Source organism: Nanorana parkeri, unplaced genomic scaffold, assembly GCF_000935625.1.
Source record: "Nanorana parkeri isolate BGI_ZX_2015 unplaced genomic scaffold, ASM93562v1 scaffold118, whole genome shotgun sequence".
Classification (NCBI taxonomy): domain Eukaryota; kingdom Metazoa; phylum Chordata; class Amphibia; order Anura; family Dicroglossidae; genus Nanorana; species Nanorana parkeri.
Window position 1 is genome coordinate 1,409,314 of NW_017306386.1, and position 9,753 is coordinate 1,419,066.

The 9,753-nt window shown below is 42.6% G+C and overlaps 1 long non-coding RNA gene across 1 annotated transcript in view; it reads left to right on the forward strand.

Annotated features, from left to right (window-relative positions):
* The window catches only part of LOC108784522, a 25,467-nt gene extending 16,928 nt beyond the window's left edge, over positions 1-8,539 (forward strand). The window contains exon 3 of the long non-coding RNA XR_001941075.1: positions 8,446-8,539. This is a non-coding gene — a long non-coding RNA (uncharacterized LOC108784522). The remainder of the gene's footprint in view (positions 1-8,445) is intronic.
* Positions 8,540-9,753: the final 1,214 nt, after the last annotated feature.

The window sequence follows — 9,753 nt, forward strand, 5'->3', positions numbered from 1 at the left end:
TTTTTTTCTTCTCCCTCCCAGTGACACATTATAGTAAATAAATCAGTACATTTAAGTCACCAGGCAGAAAATAATGCATAAGTGTATTTTTAAGGGCAACTTAATCAAGACCCAAAAAAGAGGTTTGCTACAGTGCTGACAGTGAAAATGCTGCCAAGCGGGGAGAGCAGAATGATGGCTCATTACTGTGCTGCTTCTCATTCAGTGTTCAATCAGCATCTCACGCATTTCACAAGTTGGGCTTAACCATAGAGTTCTAGAGATGGCGGCACGTTTTTTTAGCCTGCACCTAGGAAGCAGTCACGATTTGATCAGTTTGGATTTGGCATTTGGGATGTGAGCAGTGTGTGTTTGTTTTGGACTAGATTGTGACATGTCACATTGTCGTTGATTACCTTTTAGCAACCTATATATATTATGCCTTTGCAATAAAATTTTATCTCACCTGATATACATTACATTTGCTTGTTCTAGGGTCTTTCTCGATTGAGACCCACCTATCTCAGAATCTTTACAAGTGGGTAGTACTATTTGTTGATTTATGTGAAAAAACCTGAAAATGTGAAAAACTGTAACCACATTAGGGACAAAAACAGGTAGGTCCAAGAACTACCCTATCCAGGTCACAGGTGATGAGGAGCTCCACACAGCGTAAAGCTAAAAATGCAGTCTTTAAGATTAGGGAACATAGTAGGTTCCACTATTTCTTGTGTTTTGTTGTTCCTCCTCAGTAAGACCGCCTTGTTGGAAATCAAAGGGGTCAACAAACATTATATTTGGCCCTTAGCTTGGCTGAGAAGGACCAACAGCCCTGAGCTAATTTCCCAAGACAATGCGCACCCCACCCCAACAGACTGGCATTCAATATCAGTGACAAATCACAAAACCAACTTCATGGACTGAGTGATTTGTATCGATTGAGTCAAATCCCCAGAGTTCCATTGTGTCAGAAATCCAGTCTGAAAAGAACAACAGGTTCACTGGGCCCTTTTGACAATGGGAATAGTCAACACCATTATCCTTATAATTCTGAGACATTTGTGCTGTTTTTAGATGAGAAGCTTCTAGGTTTAAGCTTTTGCCTTTTCTAATTACTGCAATATTTTCCATTGGTAGTAAAATTCTGTTCAACTTAGTATTCAGCAATACTGTGTTAAACTCAGTCTGGCTCTGAGGTTGATCAGAGCTTGATGTGTCTTGCTTTTGTTGAAGTTGACTATCCAGCCATAGTTGGTGGTGGTCTGAACAGTTACTTCTCTGTATGTGATAAGATCTCTTTCAGAATAACATAGAAGTAACAGGTCTTCAAAACAGTAGTGGATCTCTGGCACCTAGCAAAGCCACTACTGACAACTGTACCTTTAAAAAGGTTCTGGGAGAGGTTTACAGGTCGAAGGGCAAGGCCACAAACTTGTAATCAACATCTGTTACCACGTAGCAAAGATATATTTCAAACTCTTGCATTATGGGAATACATTATGTAAGTATACATCACTTAGGTCTAGTGACAAAAGCCAGTCCTGTTGGCTATTGTCATATGAAATAGCCAATAGCAGGCTGGCTATTAAAATCAAGCAGAGGAGCAGCTCTGAGAGAGAAAGTTCTCTCTCAGGTCCGCTCCTTTGCTCGGTGGGTGGGTTTTCAATAGCCAGCTGCTATTGGCTATTTCAAATTGCAAATAGCCAATAACAAGCTGGCTTTTGAAACCTCACCCACTGAGCAGAGGACGGATCTGAGAGAGAAAGTGCTCTCTTGAAATAGCTAATAGTAGGCTGGCTTTTTCTCCCCATTGTTTACAGTACATTCTACTGCCGAACACGGAGTCTAGCTGCCGACAGCAAGAATTAAACAAAGAAGTTCCTTAGCAACTAAATACATTTAGTTGCTAATTCAATTTTTAAGTGTGCACCAAGCAACCAGCATCTGTTTAATGAGCTTCAAGCTAGCAGAAAAAAAAAATCGAGGACATATGTCCTCAATTTTTTTTTGTCTTTTGCTTGAGAGTGCCGGTTGCTTGAATGCTGGATAATGGGGAGTTTACTGTATATTATCTTTTATCCCGAAAGGTGTTTTGTAGGCTAATACAGTGTTTCAGCTATGGAGGGGGCAGGACACCAAATAAGCCGACCTTGTTATTTAAGTGCAAGGTCCCTTTTAAATGCAAAAAAATTCCCCTCCAGCAGCAGACCCCTAGTATACATAAACTCCAGCAAGATTGCAGTATTAATTCTCACAAGTTACACTGGTTATGTTCTGTTTTCCTGCACTCCTGAAGCAGGTAAGCTTTGTAACAGTGGTGGACTGTGCACTCTGTGCCAGGCATAGAGCGTCTGGTAAATCTCCTCCTCTGTTAGCTGCTGTTGGCCCCAGGTCTGCTTCTCTGTGTGCTCTCAGAACCCGGCAGCATCAGTGCACACTTCCTTTGGTTCTGACTCAGACCTCTATTTCTTATCGCAGATCCTTAGCACTGCTCTAGACAGTGTAGCAAACATACAACAAAGAAACTGTCTCTACATGTAAAATGTTCATTTAAAACATCTTAAAAACATTTACATCACCATATTCCTTTAACATAAATGCCTTTGAAAAAATCTAAGTCAAAAGAGTGAGCTTTCCCAGTATTATAATTTTTTTTTTAAAAACAGGATTTATATAGCATCAACAGTTTGCACAGCACTTTACAAAATGGTGGAGACTGTACAGTTACAGTAACAGTACAATTTCAGTACAATAGGGTTTGGAGGGCCCTGCTCATGAGAGCTTACAATCTAGTAAGCGGGGCAAGTGATACAAAAGGTAATAATTGTTTAGATTGAGTTGGTGGAAGAAATAAAATGACAGTTATTATGTTGAGGTGGGATAGGCTGTCATGAAGAGATGGGTTTTAAGGATCGCCTAAAGGTGGACAGTGTAGGAGATAAGTGGACAGCCTGGGGTAGGTAGTCCCAGAGAATGGGAGACACTCTGGAGAAGTCCTGGAGGCGAGCATGGGATGAGATGATGAGAGAGCTAGTAAGCAGGAGAGGAGCGGAGAGGACGGTTTGGGTGAAATTTTGAGATGAGGTTGGAGATGTAGCTGGGGGATGAGTTGTGGATGGCTTTGTGTGTTGTTGTTAGTATTTTGAATTTTATTAGTTGGGCAAATGGGAGCCAGTGGAGGGATTAGCAGAGAGGGGTGGCAGACACTGAATGGTTGGTAAGGTGGATGAGCAGCAGCAGCATTCATGATAGATTGAAGGGGGCATAGCCTGTGTAGTGGTAGGCCAACAAGGAGGGAGTCACAGTAGTCGAGGCGAGAGAGATTACAAGGGTGTGAATTAGAAGCTTTGTGGTTTCGTTTCTTAAAAAGGGGCACATTTTAGAAATGTTACGGAGGTTTAGTGGACAAGATTTAGATAGTGATTAGATGTGGGGCTGAAAAGAGAGCCCAGAATCAAGGATTACACCAAGTACTCTGGCTTGATGGGAGGGGTTCATTGTAGTGCTGTTGATTGTGATGGAGAAATCGGGGGAGAGAACTTGGAGAGGAGGAAATATTATACGCTCAGTTTTGGACAGATTGAGTTTGATGTAGTGGTGTGACATCCTTGCCCAATGAAGGGGTTCCTGTGTGTCCCCGAAACGTCGCACTGAGTGTGTTATTTTGCTTTTGATGTACGTCAATAAATAGACGTAATCGATTTACTATTGGAGTGCCGGTGTCTATTTCTTGTCTGCATTACTTTGACGGTGGCTATCCGTCGACTACTGAGCACCCAGGATACTTTGTTGGACGTGCGGTCAGGAGTGCAATGGGTACATGGACTGTATCCATGCTGAGATGTCACTGAGTAGATTAGTGATACACAAAGAGACAGAATAGGTGAGCTAAGGAACGTAGAGATAGATTTGGGTGTCATCAGCAGGATGGTATTGGAAGCCATGGGAGGCTATCAACTGACCCAGGGAAGAGGTGTAGATGCAGAATAGAAGGGGTCCAAGGATAGACCCTTGGGGGACACCCACGGAAAGAGAAAGAGGAGAGAAGGAGGTAGAATTGTAGGTGACCCTGAAGGTGCGTGAGATAGGTAGGAGGTGAATCATGAGAAAGCAGAGTCTTGGAGGCCATAGGATTGGAGTTTATTAAGGAGAAGTGGGAGGTCAGCTGTGTCAAAGGCAGCATAAAGGTGTAAAAGTATGAGTATAGAGTAGTGGCCATTGCTTTTAGCAGTTAGTAGATCGTTAGTAAGTTTTAGAAGGGCAGTTTCAGTCAAGTGCTGTGCCAGATTGAAACGGGTCAAGGAGATTGTTAATGGTAAGATAGCAGCTCAGGCAGTTGTAGACCAGCTGTTCAAGAAGTATTGAGGTAAATGGGAGCAAGGAGATGGGTCTCAAGTTGTTGAGACTGGTGGGCCCCATAGAGGGTTTTTTCTATATGGGGGTCACCATATTAAAGATGAGAGTAAAGAGATTGAAGATGTGAGTAAGAGAGTGTAGAATAGAGCTAGAGGGTGACCGGGGTAGTTGTGAGGGGATAGGATCCAGGGGGCAGGTAGTTAGGCCTGTGTTAGACAAAAGAGTAGCGACTTTGTCAGTAGTAATTGAATCAAATTAACAGAATAGTAAGTGTGGTGGTAGACAGGGTGTGTTTGGCGTGGGAGAGGTCTGGACAGTGGAGATTTCATAGTGAATTGCGTCACTCTTATCTCTGAAGTGATCTCCTCGGCAGTTAGTGAGTTGGTTGGAAGAGGAGGAAGGGGATGAAGAAGGCAGTTGAAGGTAGAAAAGAGCTGAGGAGGACCAGATGAGAGGGTGTTAATGAGTGTGATTAAAGATTTGAAGTACACCTGTGATTTAATATGTAGGCTGCCATTGTGACTAAGCCCCCATTCACATCTGTGTAATTTTCTGTCTGCTGGCCATTGCAAGACAATGCATAACAAAGGGAATTCCATTCTTTTCTATGGGGCCCATTTACACCTATGTTGTGCTGTTTTTGGCCCCATATAGATCAAGTGTAGGGTATTGGGAGAGCATGAAAAATTAATTTCAATGCATCAAAAACATGCATTAACTCATGTGTAAACATAAACGCAGAACAAAAACACACTAAAAACATGCTAAAAGATGCATGAATATGCACTCACACCTATGTGAATGGAGACTTAGTGCTGAATTGGTAAAGTGACAGTGTCTCCACTCAGGTTAGTGTAGTCACTGTTAGACCAATAATTTTCCACCCAGCTAAGTCGGTTTTTACATTGACTTTTGTTGAGCCAGTTCGAGCCAACCACAGCTCGATTTCAGCAGGAATCACCAGGAATTCAAGCTGCGTGGCTAGCTTAAAGCTGGCCATACACTAGTAGATTTCAGGACGAACATTCGTATGAAAGATCTTTCTTTACCACCTGATAATGGCACTTGGTGATACTTGATGATTAACAATTGAAATTTTATTTTATTTTAACATTCTATTTTTGAATGGAGTATCCCGAACGAAAACCACATTCGCCGTTAGAATTTTGTTCGTTCAAGAAAAATTTTACTTCCTGATCCTTCGACTTTTTTTTGTCACTACCGTCGAAATTGATAGTCGCTTTGACCCCATGAACCCCATGAATGAAATAAAGTTATTTCGTACAAAAGTTAATTAAAAACAGTATATGGCCAGCTTCCAAATGAAGTGTTAAGTCTTCCTGGGCAAGCCTTTCCCACCTTTGCCTAAACATTGCACAACATCTGTCAGTTGGATTTGCATACTTCAAACCATTTAGCATTATCTTAGGGGGCTATGTAAAATGGACACCTGTAGAGTGAGACAAAGGTCAATGCAAATTTAAAGGAATGTTTTTTAGTGCTCCCTGGCTCTCAAAAAGCATACAGTGCTACATTCTATACATTTTCTTTGCTACAGATTTGTACAACGCAAACATACATTTTCTTTTTTAAATTGTATTGATCAAGATACTCAATTAATACAATGTTTTACTTAAGTGTCATAGAAAATAAATGGTTATCACTGTGGCCTTACAGTGCTGGGGCTTTGAGACACTTCCCAGCAGTGAAATCTCATGCAGTTGTATGTTCTCTGAACATTTTTAGTGGGTTTCCTCCAGATGCTCCAGTCCTACCTTCACTGTATACATAATCTGATATGTTAAAGCACATGTTAGCACTAAAAGAACTTCAAGACGTCCATCTGGCCGTTCACAAACGGCCATGGACGTAAGGTAGTTAATAAATATACCATTGTAAGCATTTTGTTATATCTACTTGATAAGTTCAAAAAAACCTGTTAATTTTGCCAGAAATCAAGTTGAGTTGATACCTTTGTGTGCTCTCTGCCACTTCTGCACTGTTAGAAGTTAACATTGTTATAAGCTATCTCTGTGGGCTGCAGAACCCCTCTTGCCATGTTATGAAGAAGAGGAAGTGTTGTGTAGTCCTTAATACATCCTGTCTTTTGGGTAACATTGCTGCTCTTCCACATTTACACTACATTGAGGGAGAGGTGTCACCTTAGGACAGGAAGTGTGTTTCTGGCTAAAAAGTCAGGTGAAACTAAAAGACAAAAAGCCCAAAAAACTAATGCCGTCACCACATCCAAGGACTGGTAAGTTGCAATATATTATATTTTGGTTCTTGGGTATACTTTAGATAAACTTTAGGTTTTTGTTTTTACAAAACAGGTCCTAGATTGTGTGTGACTGTGTGCTGTGGGGTAATAGAGTATAAGCTCCATTAAGGGCAGGGACTCATGTGAATTTGTTAACTCCTGTAAAATATGTTGACAATATATAAATTAATAACACAATGCTATTTCTAAAAAAGACAATTTACAGAAAATAAATAAAATCACAGCTGCCATTTTTAAGCAGACTGGACTGTAAATCACCAGGATGGTATACAAGGGGTGAGGAGTTTTGGGGCTGTTGACCTGTAGGATAAACCATAATATCTCTTCTGTCCAGTGGAAATGTAGTAGGAAGCACAGGATGTCCAGCTTCTTGAGCTGTTCTGCCAGATAATGACAATCCTATTGTTTCATGTCACTAATGGCTCAAAAGAACAAACATCCTGGACTTAACACTTCATTTGCTCAAGTTCCTAGACATCAGATTGAACAAGTCAGATATTAAAGTACAGTTACACTGTACATTGTGAACAGTGAAGTTGTAGACTAGAGTTACCATCCAATTTATTTATGTTCATACAGTGGGATTGATACTCTCACAGAGGTGGCAGCCTTCCTTAGCTGTATGCTAGCGGCAGGGGACAGACAGGACAATCATTAGTTGTCATCTATGTGCACTCTGGAATTTTAGCAAGAAGTATATTGGACTTTAACAGTTTTACAAGTTGGTATGGTACTCAACAAACAGAGAATAAAAAACATGTTATGCATTATGTAGGCTTAAATGTTGTTATCATCAAACAATGGCCAACGGACCAGATACTGACATTCTGGTTGTTGCTAATATGGCCTACTTGATGAATAAGTGGTAGCAGGACAGAAGCAGTGACAGCAAGCACTGCTGTCACGATACTACTCATTTATCCGCTACAGCAATCACCACTGTTTCCTGACCTGCCTTTTACACAGATACACTAGACAAAATAAGCAGTTAACCCTTGCAGTGCAGGGGTATCTCCACTGCAAGGGGAGATTTTTTTAAATGTCCCTGGAGAGAGACTTTAAGTATAGACTGGATACATCAGTGGTACAATTAGTCGTTAGGATCACAATTATGTGTACGCATTGCCCACTAAAACTAATAAGCTATTATTCACAAAACAAGTAGATTCAGTCTCTGCATGCAGCCAAAATTCTGTTAGTGTGCACATGTTGTAAATGTTACATCCTTGGAACTGCTTATAGTGGCTGTTTTCCATAGCCCCACCCCTTTTTCCAATTGCTTTGATGCTGAATGAATGATTAACAGACATATGCATCCACATCTTTGTAGCATGGCTAGCCAGGACAGGGTTATGGATTGGCCAGACACAAGCATATGCTGGTTAGCAATATAAAGTATAAATAACCAGACGAGTTATATGACACAGCTATGTGTAATGTCACAACACGCCCTTCTAATTTACACTTGGCATTTTAGTCAGCTGTTCTGTGATCGCCAATATATCTGTCACATTAATATGACACCCATTTGTGAGTTAGAGCCACCCATTTTTACTAGTTTATTTCATGTGTAATTCCTGTATATCCAACTTAATCTACAGCAGTGGTTACAATCTGCCATCACTAGGAAGTTTACCATAAGTGTTTCTGGCATCCTTCTGCTGCCAATCAATTAGATTTAAACTAGCCACACACATGTATGTAGTGCTGATTCAGAGCTGTACAGAAATCTGTTTATGTGGAATCATAGAAGATAATACACTCATAAAAAGTGGACTCACATGTATAAAACAATGATTGGAAAACTTAGAAAATGTTTCCTTACATAGCGCCCGTCCTCCTCTATAGGGCAGTTAAAATCACCGCCCAGGATTACTGCTCTGGTTGTGGCGATCTGGGTCCGCAGGGTCTGGAAAAGCTCCAGTCTCGAATTCTTGTCCGGGGGGGCGTACACGTTGATGAGCCTAACTGGCGAACCGTCTATGACCAGAAGGCGGCCACAGACGAGCTCATGGACGGATTCAACCGTGAGATGCCCTCCCCTGACAAGAACGTCTACACCCGCAGACTTACAGTCGCCACCCCCAGACCAGTAAGAGGGACCATGGGTCCACTCGGAGGACAGAGTGCTGTACCTCCTAGAGTAGGGTAGGGCGCATTCCTGCAGCATGAACACATCGCTACGCTGGGAGGAAAGAAAAGTCAGCACCATCTGCCTTCTAGACGTGTCCTTGATACTCCTCACATTGATGGAAAAGATGGAGATCTCAGCCATAATGTAGAGAGAGAAAAAGGGCTAGTCGGCAGGGGCCGATACTTACTTCCCCTGGAGGGGCTCGAGTCCATCCGCCGTCTCGGGGGACTGACCCGTGTCCTCTTCCTCCTCAGCGGCTCTCTGCTCGTTGAGCACCCTGATCGCCTCGTTGATGCCCACAAAGGCGTCCGCCCCCGGCTGGGGGCCTTCCTCCACCTCTGTGTTCACCGAAGCCTCAGTGTCCTCCTCCCGCATGTCTTCGCCGTCTGTTACCTGTTCGTCGTCGTTGTCGTCATGCTTGAATTTAATACTTGGACCACTGCCTCCTGATGTTTCTCTGTCATTCTTGATCTAGGTCAATAAAAATATTGATGCCACTGGGCAAGGCCGGATTTACTCCCCCTGCCACTACGGAGCCGGTGGGCGGAGCCTCGGGCCGCCCCGTCGTGATTGGACGGTGGCGGACCGTAGTGTGCGGCCGACGGACACCTTACACCGGTGCCCACAAACTTCCCCACAAGGTCACCGCTGCCGCCCCTCTGCCCTCTGCCGCCCCGAGGCCGGGCCTCGGTGGCCCTGTGGGAAATCCGGGCCTGCCACTGGGTCAGATAACAGTCAGAAAACTGTATTTTCAGGATGAGCAACACCCCCCTCTTCCTATAATGATCTCATGACAGAATGATCTCATGACTCTTGTTTTAAAGTGACATTAAACCCTCAGATTTTTTAACATAAAACAATACTGTAATGTGTGCCTTACTGTAATCCATGGTTGTTTCCCTTCTCTTTGCTGCTCTTCCTTTTAAATCTGTATCTGTTATCATGCTGGGCAGAACTTCTGTTTTGCAGCAGACTGCCTTGTCTCAGGAATGGATACATGGTG